The following is a 12386-nucleotide window of genomic DNA, read 5'->3' as shown; positions in this document are numbered from 1 at the left end:
CTAGGGGGCTGGCATAGTACCTTAGGATGGGGAGAAAGTCATTGGACATACAATAGAGAAGGCAGGAATGAAGAAAAATTAATTGACTAGATCTTTGATCACACTGGACGTACTCAATTCCTTTTAGTTAACTGACAATGACTGAACATTTTTAGTGAAATTTCAAGTTATACTGTTCTGAACTCTATTACTTTGAACAAATAAAGGGGTTCTTTGACCAACAACAGACATTTTTCTGATTATGCCCAGTAGGTTTCTTTCATATAGTACTTCTCAGAGATTGTGTTGTCAATGTACATCTTATAAATCTCTTCCTGGATAGAGCTTTTAAAAAACTAGTGACCATAGAATTCCAGAAGATTTTATTTGAGCATCTTGTAGGCTTGATATTTCTTGAGACATATCTGCATATGTTGGGCTATTGGATCTCCAAGTTCTATTCCACATTTTCAGTTATGTGAGCCATGACTTTTAAGATGAACAATTAGCATTGGTTCCATAAGCTCCCCAGTGCTTATGAACTAGATTGTATTTACAAGTTTCATGCTAGGAGAAAGCTTCAATTATTTGCATCCTAAGGATATGGCATTAACTTGGCTGGGATAGATGTCCCTGAAAACAATTCTAACTAATTAAATTTCCAACTGAAACTGTAACAGTGAAAATTGTAAGTATGCTTGGCTAAATTGTACAAAACAGTCATTTTACACTAAATTGTTCCATATTTTAAGAAATCAGATTGGGCACTTCTTGGAAAAATGATTACATGATAAAACTAAATCATTTCTCTCCAAGTCTATTTCTTTCAACATTATATTCCTACCATTGCTGTGTAAATTTTGGCCTTACACTAGCAATGTAAGCTAAAAGTAGGAGTGTACATGTATGTACATGTATGCATCATAATGTGTTTATGTTTCAGGAATTATTAGGAAGTTTTCTGTTCTGCTCTGATGAAATATTTTAATCACAAAAGTAGCAAGGAAAGTAAATGCTTGAACCTCTGAAATTCACAATAACAATGGAATCCTTTGGAAAAAACTGATATATGTGTACTGCTGATATTTAAGCCCACCATCCTTGTGCCAAATTGTATGACTGTGAGCAGAAGCAATTACACAGTGAAAAAAAAATCCATTTCAGAGGAATGTTATTAGATAGATACAGGTAAGAGCAGAGAACAGATGTTGGGGAAAGCCAGCAAAAGGGTCAACAAGGGGTATTTAACACCTGTGTGATTAGATGCTCAAAAAAGAAGAGTCCTTCCTTTTCATTTACTCAGTGGGATTTTTTTTCTTGCATTGTTTAGCCAGTCATTTCAAGAGGAAGATAATGAAAGGTTCTTCATCCAAAACTCCAGGCTCTGCAGGTGCAAGCAACAGAACTTCTGTACTTGGCACTCACAAGCCTAATCAAGATTCATTTTCTTAGTTACATGACAATAGCCACAGAGACCTTCTGTCTCTTTTGCCATCCTCAGTAAGAGCTTCAGTTATATACACTTTTATTATAAAAAAAAATTGAATGAGTCAAAAAATTACTTTAATAACCTTATCAAGTCAAGGTAGTTTGAATGAGTCTTTAGATCATATGACAAAAACTTTACCAATGCCCTCATACCTCAAAATGATGGCCAATAATAAAAGCGCTACATAAAATAACTGGAACAACAAAGGAGAGTGCCCAAAGAGAAATAGAAAACTTAGATGTCCCAAAGAGAAAGAAATCAGTCCTACAGTAGCTACACAGTTTGACAATACTATGGTAAATAAGCATGTTGATGTTGGGCTGGATTCTAGAATTTATAGACTATAGTCTTTGAAAAATATGTAAAATATCCAGTACCTACTAGAGAACATACATATAGGATATGATTGATACATTATTGGTTTCTTTGCAGGGCTGGGGATCAAGCCAGGTGCTCTACCACTGAACACACCTCCACCCCTTCAATATATTATTGTTACAGATGAGGATGATGATAGTTGAGAATGTCTTCCTTGAAGATGGGTGGGAAATAAGAGGAAAAAAAAATTCAAAGTTTATCAAGATTTTAAAGAAACATATCTTAAGGTCAACAAACTTTTTCCATGAAGCCAATAGGCCCTTAGTTCACAGACTAATTTTACTTTAAATGACATTAAGATCTCCCTTTATTGCTGAGAGAAAAATTAGTGAAAGAATAATTTGTTGAATCTTTTTTAAAAATAAAACTACCAAGATACAGTTGAATCATAACCTTTATGATTTAAGGACTTCTAAATTGACTTAAACGTCTGGTTAGCATCTCAGGAGATAAAAACAATCTGGTTTGTAATGTACCTCCAGCTTACCCCTGAACCTTAAACATTTATACAATGGTGAAATACTGTATTGAAAAAGCTATACTTTGCAGTCAAACAAAAGTGGGCATTTGCTGAGTAACTTAACTCTTCTAAATCCCAATTTTCTCATCTGTAAAATAAATAGTAGCTACTTCACAGGGTTGCCGTATAGACAATATTAAACAATTCATGGAAAGGGTGTACCTTAGTGCTTTGCACTGAATTAGCAGTCAATAAAAACACTATATAAAGCAAGAATTACTGCAGGAAAATAGGGTAGTATCACCATACTCCTTTTAGGAACATGAAATAATGTTAATATATGGATAAAATAGAAAATGTACTTTTTAAAAAATCATTGCCTTGGTACTCAAGCATGCAATTAATTTAATTAAAAGCTGGACTAGTATATTCTTACTTTCCCTGAATTCTATCCATGTCCTGCAGTTAATTAAGAACCTCTTTTCTGAAAGACAGATATGATAGACTTTGTTTTCTTTTTTTTCATGGCCTAAGTTTAGGTTTCATAATGTGATAGAACATGTAAAGCACATGTAACACAAAAGCATCCCTTCAAGAAAGACATGCATTTGCGGTAATGAGTTATGTGCTCAAGAATACAAAAAATTAATTGATTCAGTTAAACATATGATGAGGTCATTTTCTTTTTCACAAAAAAAAGTGATAAATGGAATTTCACATGTAAACTTGACCTTAATGGTTTTATTAAACATTTAATATCCAAAATGACAGTGTACTAAGCTGTGATATGATTTCCTTGTACTTCCAGAACTATAGAAAAAAAGCAAACTATTTGGTGAGAAATTTCATAAAGCTGAGATATATGACTATACATGAAATCTAATTTTAACAACATTAGTGAAGACCCTTGCACTGGCTTCTAAAATCCTCAAAGAAAATTATATGCTCATTGTTTGAGATTAAAACTTAAGAGATTCTTTTCTTAAGCTCAAATTTCATGATATCATATTAAACTCTTTCTTTTTTTATTGTTATATTTCTTTTTTATTTTTTTATTGGTTGTTCAAACCATTACAAAGCTCTTGCCATATCATATTTCATACATTAGATTCAAGTGGGTTATGAACTCCCATTTTTACCCCAAATACAGATTACAGAATCACATCGGTTACACATCCACATTTTTACATAATGCCATATTAGTAACTGTTGTATTCTGCTACCTTTCCTATCCTCTACTATCCCCCCTCCCTTCCCCTCGCATCTTCTCTCTCTACCCCATCTACTGTAATTCATTTCTCTCCTTGTTTTTTTTTTCCCATTCCCCTCAAAACCTCTTATATGTAATTTTGTATAACAATGAGGGTCTCCTTCCATTTCCATGCAATTTCCCTTCTCTCTCCCTTTCCCTCCCACCTCATATCTCTGTTTAATGTTAATCTTTTCCTCCTGCTCTTCCTCCCTGCTCTGTTCTTAGTTGCTCTCATTATATTAAAGAAGAAATTTGGCATTTGTTTCTTAGGGATTGGCTAGCTTCACTTAGCAAAATCTGCTCTAATGCCATCCATTTCCCTGCAAATTCCATGATTTTGTCATTTTTTAGTGCTGCGTAATACTCCATTGTGTATAAATGCCACATTTTTTTAATCCATTCATCTATTGAAGGGCATCTGGGTTGGTTCCACAGTCTAGCTATTGTGAATTGTGCTGCTATGAACATCTATGTGGCAGTATCCCTGTAGTACGCTCTTTTAAGGTCTTCAGGGAATAGTCCGAGAAGGGCAATAGCTGGGTCAAATGGTGGTTCCATTCCCAGCTTTCCCAGGAATCTCCATACTGCTTTCCAAATTGGCCACACCAATTTGCAGTCCCACCAGCAATGTACAAGTGTACCCTTTTCCCCACATCCTCGCCAGCACTTGTTGTTGTTTGACTTCCTAATGGCTGCCAATCTTACTGGAGTGAGATGGTATCTTAGGGTGGTTTTGATTTGCATTTCTCTGACTTCTAGAGATGGTGAGCATTTTTTCATGTACTTGTTTATTGATTGTATGTCCTCCTCTGAGAAGTGTCTGTTCAGGTCCTTGGCCCATTTGTTGATTGGGTTATTTGTTATCTTATTGTTTAATTTTTTGAGTTCTTTGTATACTCTGGATATTAGGGCTCTATCTGAAGTGTGAGGAGTAAAAATGTGTTCCCAGGATGTAGGCTCCCTATTTACCTCTCTTATTGTTTCTCTTGCTGAGAAAAAACTTTTTAGTTTAAGTAAGTCCCATTTGTTGATTCTTATTATTAACTCTTGTGCTATGGGTGTCCTATTAAGGAATTTGGAGCCCGACCCCACAATATGTAGATCGGAGCCAACTTTTTCTTCTATTAGATGCAGAGTCTCTGATTTGATATCAAGCTCCTTGATCCATTTTGAGTTAACTTTTGTACATTGCGAGAGGAGGGGATTCAGTTTCATTTTGTTGCATATGGATTTCCAGTTTTCCCAGCACCATTTGTTGAAGATGCTATCCTTCCTCCATTGCATGCTTTTAGCCCTTTATCAAATATAAGATAGTTGTAACTTTGTGGATTAGTCTCTGTGTCCTCTATTCTGTACCATAGGTCCACCCGCATGTTTTGGTACCAGTACCATACTGTTTTTGTTACTATTGCTCTGTAATATTAAACTCTTTCAAAGCATTAAATATACTAAGTTATCATTAGTCATTTATATTGTGATGTGAAAAATATGGAATTGTGTTGATATGACTATGTGCTGTTATTGGCCACTGAGGATTGAGGAATTGATGGATTACTGGATGGATGGGTAGATGGGTTATCTGTGACTCATAAAGATGTAGATAAAAATGCAGTAAGAAAAAAAGGGCTACATAATGAGTAGTTTGTTGGTACTTAGGCAGAATCCATTCATATCATGCTTTTGACAAGGGTCAACACTGGTGAAATTACAGCTTGAAGTAGCTGTCCCTTGTAGTCAGCAATGCACACTCTACTGAGGCATCCACTGTAAAATATGTGTGAGATTTATTGGGCCACCAGCTGTATCAATAGAAATTAAATGGTTCACTGTTTTCCTAGCTATTCTCTAAACTTTCTTTCTTTAGACTTGTTCATGATTTGATCTCTTGTCTGTTGTCAGTCATGCTGAAATTATAGCTGTATGTGATTGATTTGGATACACTGGACAAGTTTGCAAGAATTGTGAAGTTGGGATTCTCCAAAGGCATCTCTATTCTCAGCATGTACAGTCTTGTAATAGAAGTTACCCTCAGTACAAACCTTATAAATCTTAAAACATTTCAATGTATTTTTTTTTCATATTGAAGGTAATATAAATTTACTGATACAAAAATATTTTTAATAAATCTTCAAAAATTATAGATTGGAGCATTTCAAATTCTTCCTTTAGATTTGCCTGTATAGCATGAGAATATTATTGGGAATTTTTTCCAGAGGGAAAATGTTTCTAGTTTTATAAATTAGCCAAGATATTTTGATGTGGCTTCTGTTCATTGTTATGCTTGGAGTCATGTTACACTTTTAAAGTCTAATAGTGATCTTTGAAAATGTGAATGAACTAAATTTGTGTATACATTGAAGATTTTTACAATCAATCTACAAAACTCTAGCAATAATGATAGACTTGGCAATACCATTAGTAGACGCTTCACTTTGGCCAGTTCCTCACTGGGTCATGTTTCCTTCTGGCTCTAGGACCAGCTTTCTCCAAAGATCTTATGATAAATCTGAAGGCATTAAAGAATGTTGGGCTGATATGATTTCTGCCCTTACTGAATAAGCACTGGATAAGATTTCTTAGTTGCCTAAAGGGCTTATTATTTCTTCTGGTTCCTGTGGCCTTCAATAATCTTAAAATAGAACATTGAAAAAGTTGATTAAAATTCAGTTATTAAACTTGTTTAATTCTGAAATGAATAATTCATATTATTAATATATTCTAAAGAATTTCATTCCTAACACATTGTCTTAGAGGAAGTGAAAAGTAAGCTTTGAATTGCTGGAATGAAAAAGAAAATAAAGAATAAAGAAAAAATAAGGATTTATATCATAGAAATACAGTTATAAGCTACCAAGTTCTTTTTCCCTTCCCCTCAAATGCATGAGAAAGAATGGTAGAAGTCTAGTAAGACTTAAGAAAATATGTTAAGTGAATCATATTTTCCCAAACTACACACTACTTAATAAGAAAATGAGCATTAAACTAGAACCACTTTTACATCTCTGTTTATTTAGAGGTGAGAATTGGCTATAGGATGAAACCTGCATTCTGGAGTATGTCATATTATAGCATTTCCTTATGGTTCAAAGAGAAAATCAACAGACATCATGGCTGTGAAACAGGTGTGATGTATCTATAGACTTTCCATGAGCTTACAAACAAGGAGAAAAAAAACAACCTAATGGGAAGTGGTAGCTGTTGTGCAATACAAAGAGAATATTTCTTCTCATTAGACAAACATTTCTTCAGACACTTGTATTCAGGGAGAAAGAAAGTACAATCAGAACAAACAGAAAATAGTAGCTAAGAGAAAAAGAATGAGAAAGAAGGAGAGACATTTTACCTACAAAATAGTATATTTCAAAGCATTCTGAAGATGTGGGAGGAAATGTGGTGGGAAAAGTATAATTTTCAAAAACAATAGTATGAGATTTGGGGCACTAAGAATATTTTACAAGGAAAAAAAGTGTCATACTTCCTACAATGATTAAATAAAAACATGGTATGAGAAAACTCTGCCTATCAGCAAACATAATTTGACAAGTGAAGAGGGTGTCAAGAAAGGAAAAGTCTGACTGACAAAAAAAGAAATTCTGTCAGCAAGAGCAGCACATGAATACATTATTGCAAAAGTGTTTGGGCTCTCTCTTCTTCCACTCTGTGAAGTATCTATAAAATAAAGCTGACACTCTCCTCATAATCTCAATCTCATTCAGAGCCCTTCAGTCAAAATCACTAAATAGTCTTTATTTACTTTTCTCATGCTGCAGACTGTATTTCTTTTTAAAATATTTTTTTTTAGTTGTAGGTGGACACAATTCCTTTATTTTTATTTACTTATTTTTATGTAGTGCTAAGGATCAAATTCAGTGCCTCACCTGTGCTAGGTAAACACTCCACAACTGAGCCAAAAACCCCAGCCCCATACTTTAGTTCTTGTGCTTATTGGACAATTACTATTAGCTGTTCATCAATCTCATTAGAAAGCATTTCTAAGTGACTCTATAATCTTATTGGTTCTGCCTTTAATATGTATCTAGAATTTTACCACTTCTAACTAGCCCTGGAACTAGCATGCAAGCCCACATTACCTCTTTTTGTTTTGTGCATGTACGTGAAATTGACACACACTCTATTACTGAGCTACATTCCCAGCCCTGTTTGTTCATTTATTTATTTTAGTTTTGAGACAGGATCTTGCTAATTTCCATGCTGGTCTTGAAATCCAGATTCTCTTGCGTCAACTTCCCAAAGAGATGGGATGACAGAGATCTTTTTTGTTTATTTTTAGTTGACACAATAGTTGTACATGTGAATGGGGCATGGTGTAACAGTTTGATACATGTATATGATATGTAATGATACCACCCAGGTAATTAGCATTTCATTTCCTTAAGCATATATTGTTTCCATGCTTAGAATACTACAGTGGTTTTCTAACTGACCTTTCTGGTTTTCCCTTCCTCCTTCCTTACTCAGGTTGTTCTCAACATAGCAGCCACAGGTGTTTAAGCTAAAACAAGTCAAATCCTCCACCCTTACTAAACACAGCCATGCTTCCCTTTACAATAACAATAGAAAACAAATTTATCATGTGCCCTACAAAAGGCTAAGTGAAATGACCACATGTCTGTACATTATCTTTTGTCCAATCTACTTTAGACATGCCAAAGTATGGTATTTGTGGGCGCATATGCCCCTACAGGATTTTATACTTGATACTTCCTCAATACAGGATATTCATCTTTCATATATCTTCACATCTTGCTTGCATTTGCTTTTATTTCCAATCACTGTTCAAATTCCACCATAATAAAGAGAACATCCTGGACCTATACAACATAATGATCCTAAGTCCTTCATCCTGCAACTATTTTCTTCTTGACGTTACCATTCTTCACACCAATGATCTCTATATTATATAGTATATATTTACTCCTTAGTCTGCTGATAATCTCTCTCATTGGAATATACAACCCACAATGGAAGAGCCTTTATTTTGTTCAATGATGCATCCCAAGTCCCCTATATAGTGCCTGAAACAGTAAGCCCTAAAAAATAAAAAATAAAAAAAATTAAAATATCACTGTTGCTGAGTGAGTAAAGAATACAATACAATGACCATTCAATTCTATTACAGAAATGTTGCACATTTTGTTGCAGGTCAAGGAAGGTGTCATTGCTGAATAGAAAAGTTTTATAACACTATAATTTTTACATTTAAAATACCTAATGTTGTGTAATGCAATGTCTGCAAATATATAACCTTTACATTTTTAGTAAGTTTTGTTATATAATACCTTATACTTTTTATTTCTTTCTGCTTAGATGTATGCATGTATATATATAAAATACACTTATGTAAGACATTTAATGTGTTGTTAGAGTATTCAAATGATAGGAAGCAAAGGAAGCAAAGCATCTGAAATGAAATGGTTAACTTAAGGCATTAATTTTTATATAAGGAATTAATTTTTTTATATATTACACAATAGCTCAGGTAGTATTTCATAGCTAGGCAGTAAAATATTATATATATATCAGCAGAATTCTAGAAAAAAATTCAAGCAATTTTTATCCTACCAACATATGCCTCAGAAAATAATTCCAAACAACTTTTTGACTAATTTTATATTTTAGTCAGCTATGGTCACAATAATTTTCCATAGCAAATAACCACAAATTTTTAGTGAAATTCAATAATTAACATTTATTTCTCACTCATGTATCCATCCATTCTCTATTCTATCTGGAATACCTACTAGCTAACGCAGTCATACGATGAAGTCTTTCTATGGAGCTGAGGATATATTACTCCCCTTACGTTTGGAGGTGGAGGGAGCCAATATTTGGAAGAAATTATCCAGACTACTACTAGTCTGTAGAAGTTTCCAAAGTCATTCAATCTCAAAGTCTCTTCCATACTGAAGCCAAAGAGACCTCTAAGTCTCTGAGTCTGCCTTGAAGACAAGGTTTATTTTATTCTCTGTAAATAAAATGGAGCATCTGAAATGAATTGTGAATTTCTGAGTAATTCAATATGAAGAATATAAATTCAATATGAAGAATGAAGATGTACCCAAGGAACAGAGCTGCCCATGAAAAGGAAAGTAACAGTGAATACTATGCAAACCAAGGACTACGGGCAGCCAGCATGGCAGGAAGGTGTTATTAGAGATCCCAGGAAACATGATGAAACCCACCACTGGAAGAATTCCTACTTCTTCAGTGATTATAAATAATATGCATTTGGAAATTGGGAGATAATTTTCTATTTTCATGTGTCATCTATTAACTCCATATTTATTCTGAATTATGGCCTGTTCTCCATTCATTTATTTACTCAGTACTAGTAAATAATGATAGATTAAAATGGCTCCTGCTCAAAGTTCTAAAGGAATTAGAAATTCATCATATTGTGTCATAGACTTCTGTGATTCACTATGGCCTGGCCCAGTATTAGGAATAAAATGGATACTTTAAAATTTTTTGTTGCATAAATGAATGCAATAAATAAATTCATTGTACCTATAAAATATTATAATTATATATACTTTTGTAATTGTCATTTAGGGTTTTTCAACTTGCTGCAGATAAATTTCAATGAGTTATATTCAATGTGACTAGTATTGTTATGCTCAAAGAATATATAAGTGATAATACACTTGTACTTTATGGCTGAATAGTTATATCAATGCCATTTTCTAATGATTTACCTTTCTCAAAGCATGTTAATGAATACATTTTAATGAGTAAGGATAGTAATGATATGGAAATAGCAGAAGTTCTGTTTATTGTATCTTTAATTTAATCTAAAGTTTAAAATTTTCCTGAAAAAGTTGTACAGTCTACTTATAACAAATTGTATTTTAATCATATAAGTGGATACACTTGTTAAAGATATAAGCATATATTTTCCTCAGAAAACTTTGGCGAACCTGAAATGTATTTAAGAAACTAAATAATCCTTTCACTGAATGTAAATTGCAAGATATGATTTCAAAATAAAAATTGAGCCTTGTATATACTAGGTATATACTGGGCATATTAGAAGCAATGTATGTATCTGTTTACAAAATATGCAGGATGAATGGTTCCCAAGTAATATCAGAAGACCTGCATTCTACTTTCATTATTGGTTAAGTGCTTAATGTGGTTCTCCATCAGAATTTGAGCCATCATTTTCTTTTAAATTGGAAATTCTTGGTTGGAAATGACTATGACTTTGTTGGAAAAGGGTAAAGACTGGTCAAGATGATGCTCCTCACTGGGTTTATTGTCTGCAAACTTTTTCCATTGTGCTCCACTGTGTGCTCCAAGAAATAATGGTTCAAGATAGTTTTATATTCCTTTTACTGCAGTAATTCTATGAAACAAACTAGTAATCGCATAAATAAAATGTTCCGATGTGATGTGATGTGATGTGATGTGTGTGTGTGTGTGTGTGTGTGTGTGAACATGTTTCTTCCAAAATAGAAATAAGCCTTTATTTGGTAACTAAACCAAATGTTTCCAGGGCAATTTAAATGCATAATTTATAGAAACCAAAAATGGCAAAACAATGCACAGACTACTGGCACTCATTTAGCTATAGAAAATATGCAAAAACACTAGGTAGAACAGGTTTTGTCTTTTAACATTTTAATGAGCTTTGGGACTTTCATGCATATTAGTTATGTTGCCCTAATTACTCATTATAATTCTAATGTGCATTTTATATTTAATTACAATGCTTATAAAGATTTGGTATGGACAGTAAATTATTATAACTAGCATGTGCATAATGATTATGAACTGAATTTATTAACTTTTACACCAGCATTCAGTATTGGTAACTTTGAATTTCACCTTGGTGATTAACCATATTGTCTGATTAAACAAATATTTACATGGAATTAATTGTAAATGTCAAAAATCTGTGTCCACTTCTTTGCTTTTTGCCTATTTTCATCAAATTTTTATTTTAGTTTCTTTGGTTCATTCCATTACTAGATAAGCCAATTTAAAAATATTTAAGTATATATGGGTAATATTGTCTGTAATATTTAAAATATCATAGACTTGTTAAGATGTGTCAATGGAAAGCCTAATATTAGATGACTCAAAGTTTTCTGCGAGGGGAAGTAAAGCCAAGTAGTTTCTGAGAGGTCAGCTATTTATACCACAAACATAGGTATATGCAACTTTAAGAAAAAATACTTCTCACATTTAAGAATAGTTGATTTCTACCAAGGAGAATTCTCTTCCCATTTACTATAATGCATTTTCACAAAACTTAGATGTTAATTCTTTGCCAAATTGTTCATATTAAGACAACAACAATATAAACAGTTCCCGATTCATTTTCCATCCTCGAAATTTAATACAGAGCTCTGTATCTAGTGGGCAATCAAAACATTATTTAGTAATTAGGATGGTAATAAAATTTTCTTGTAAATACTCACATTCACTTAGAGAAAAAATAATGCTAACCAGAACTTAATATGAATGAAACAATCATTATCAGATAAGGTTGTAGTTTTGAACTCTGGATATTCTTATTTTTGATCCAGGTAATATTTACCATTAATGCACAAGAGTATATGACAGACAAAGATTAGTAAAAATTACAATGATATTTTTAATCTAAAAAATTTCTAAATGTTCATATCCATATAGTGCAACAGTTAAGAATGCTGCATTAAGGAGTGATTCAATTAGGATCTTAGCTTATGACCAGTAACTCCTCTTGGGAGAGTGGGCGAGTGTGTTAATGTTTTAAAAATGTAAGTCTTTCCTTTGAAACACAGCGATGATAAAATATTCCTCAAAGACTTGTGACAGGTAGA

General features: G+C 33.1%; 1 protein-coding gene across 1 annotated transcript in view; it reads right to left on the bottom strand.

The window, feature by feature from the left end:
* Negr1 (neuronal growth regulator 1) overlaps positions 1-12386 on the bottom strand; it is a 786904-nt gene that overhangs the window by 190686 nt on the left and 583832 nt on the right. The window lies entirely within an intron of this gene.

This window comes from Callospermophilus lateralis, chromosome 7 (assembly GCF_048772815.1).
Source record: "Callospermophilus lateralis isolate mCalLat2 chromosome 7, mCalLat2.hap1, whole genome shotgun sequence".
In the NCBI taxonomy this organism is placed as follows: domain Eukaryota; kingdom Metazoa; phylum Chordata; class Mammalia; order Rodentia; family Sciuridae; genus Callospermophilus; species Callospermophilus lateralis.
Note: the sequence above shows the minus strand (reverse complement) of the source record. Positions and strands in the feature narration are given on the sequence as shown.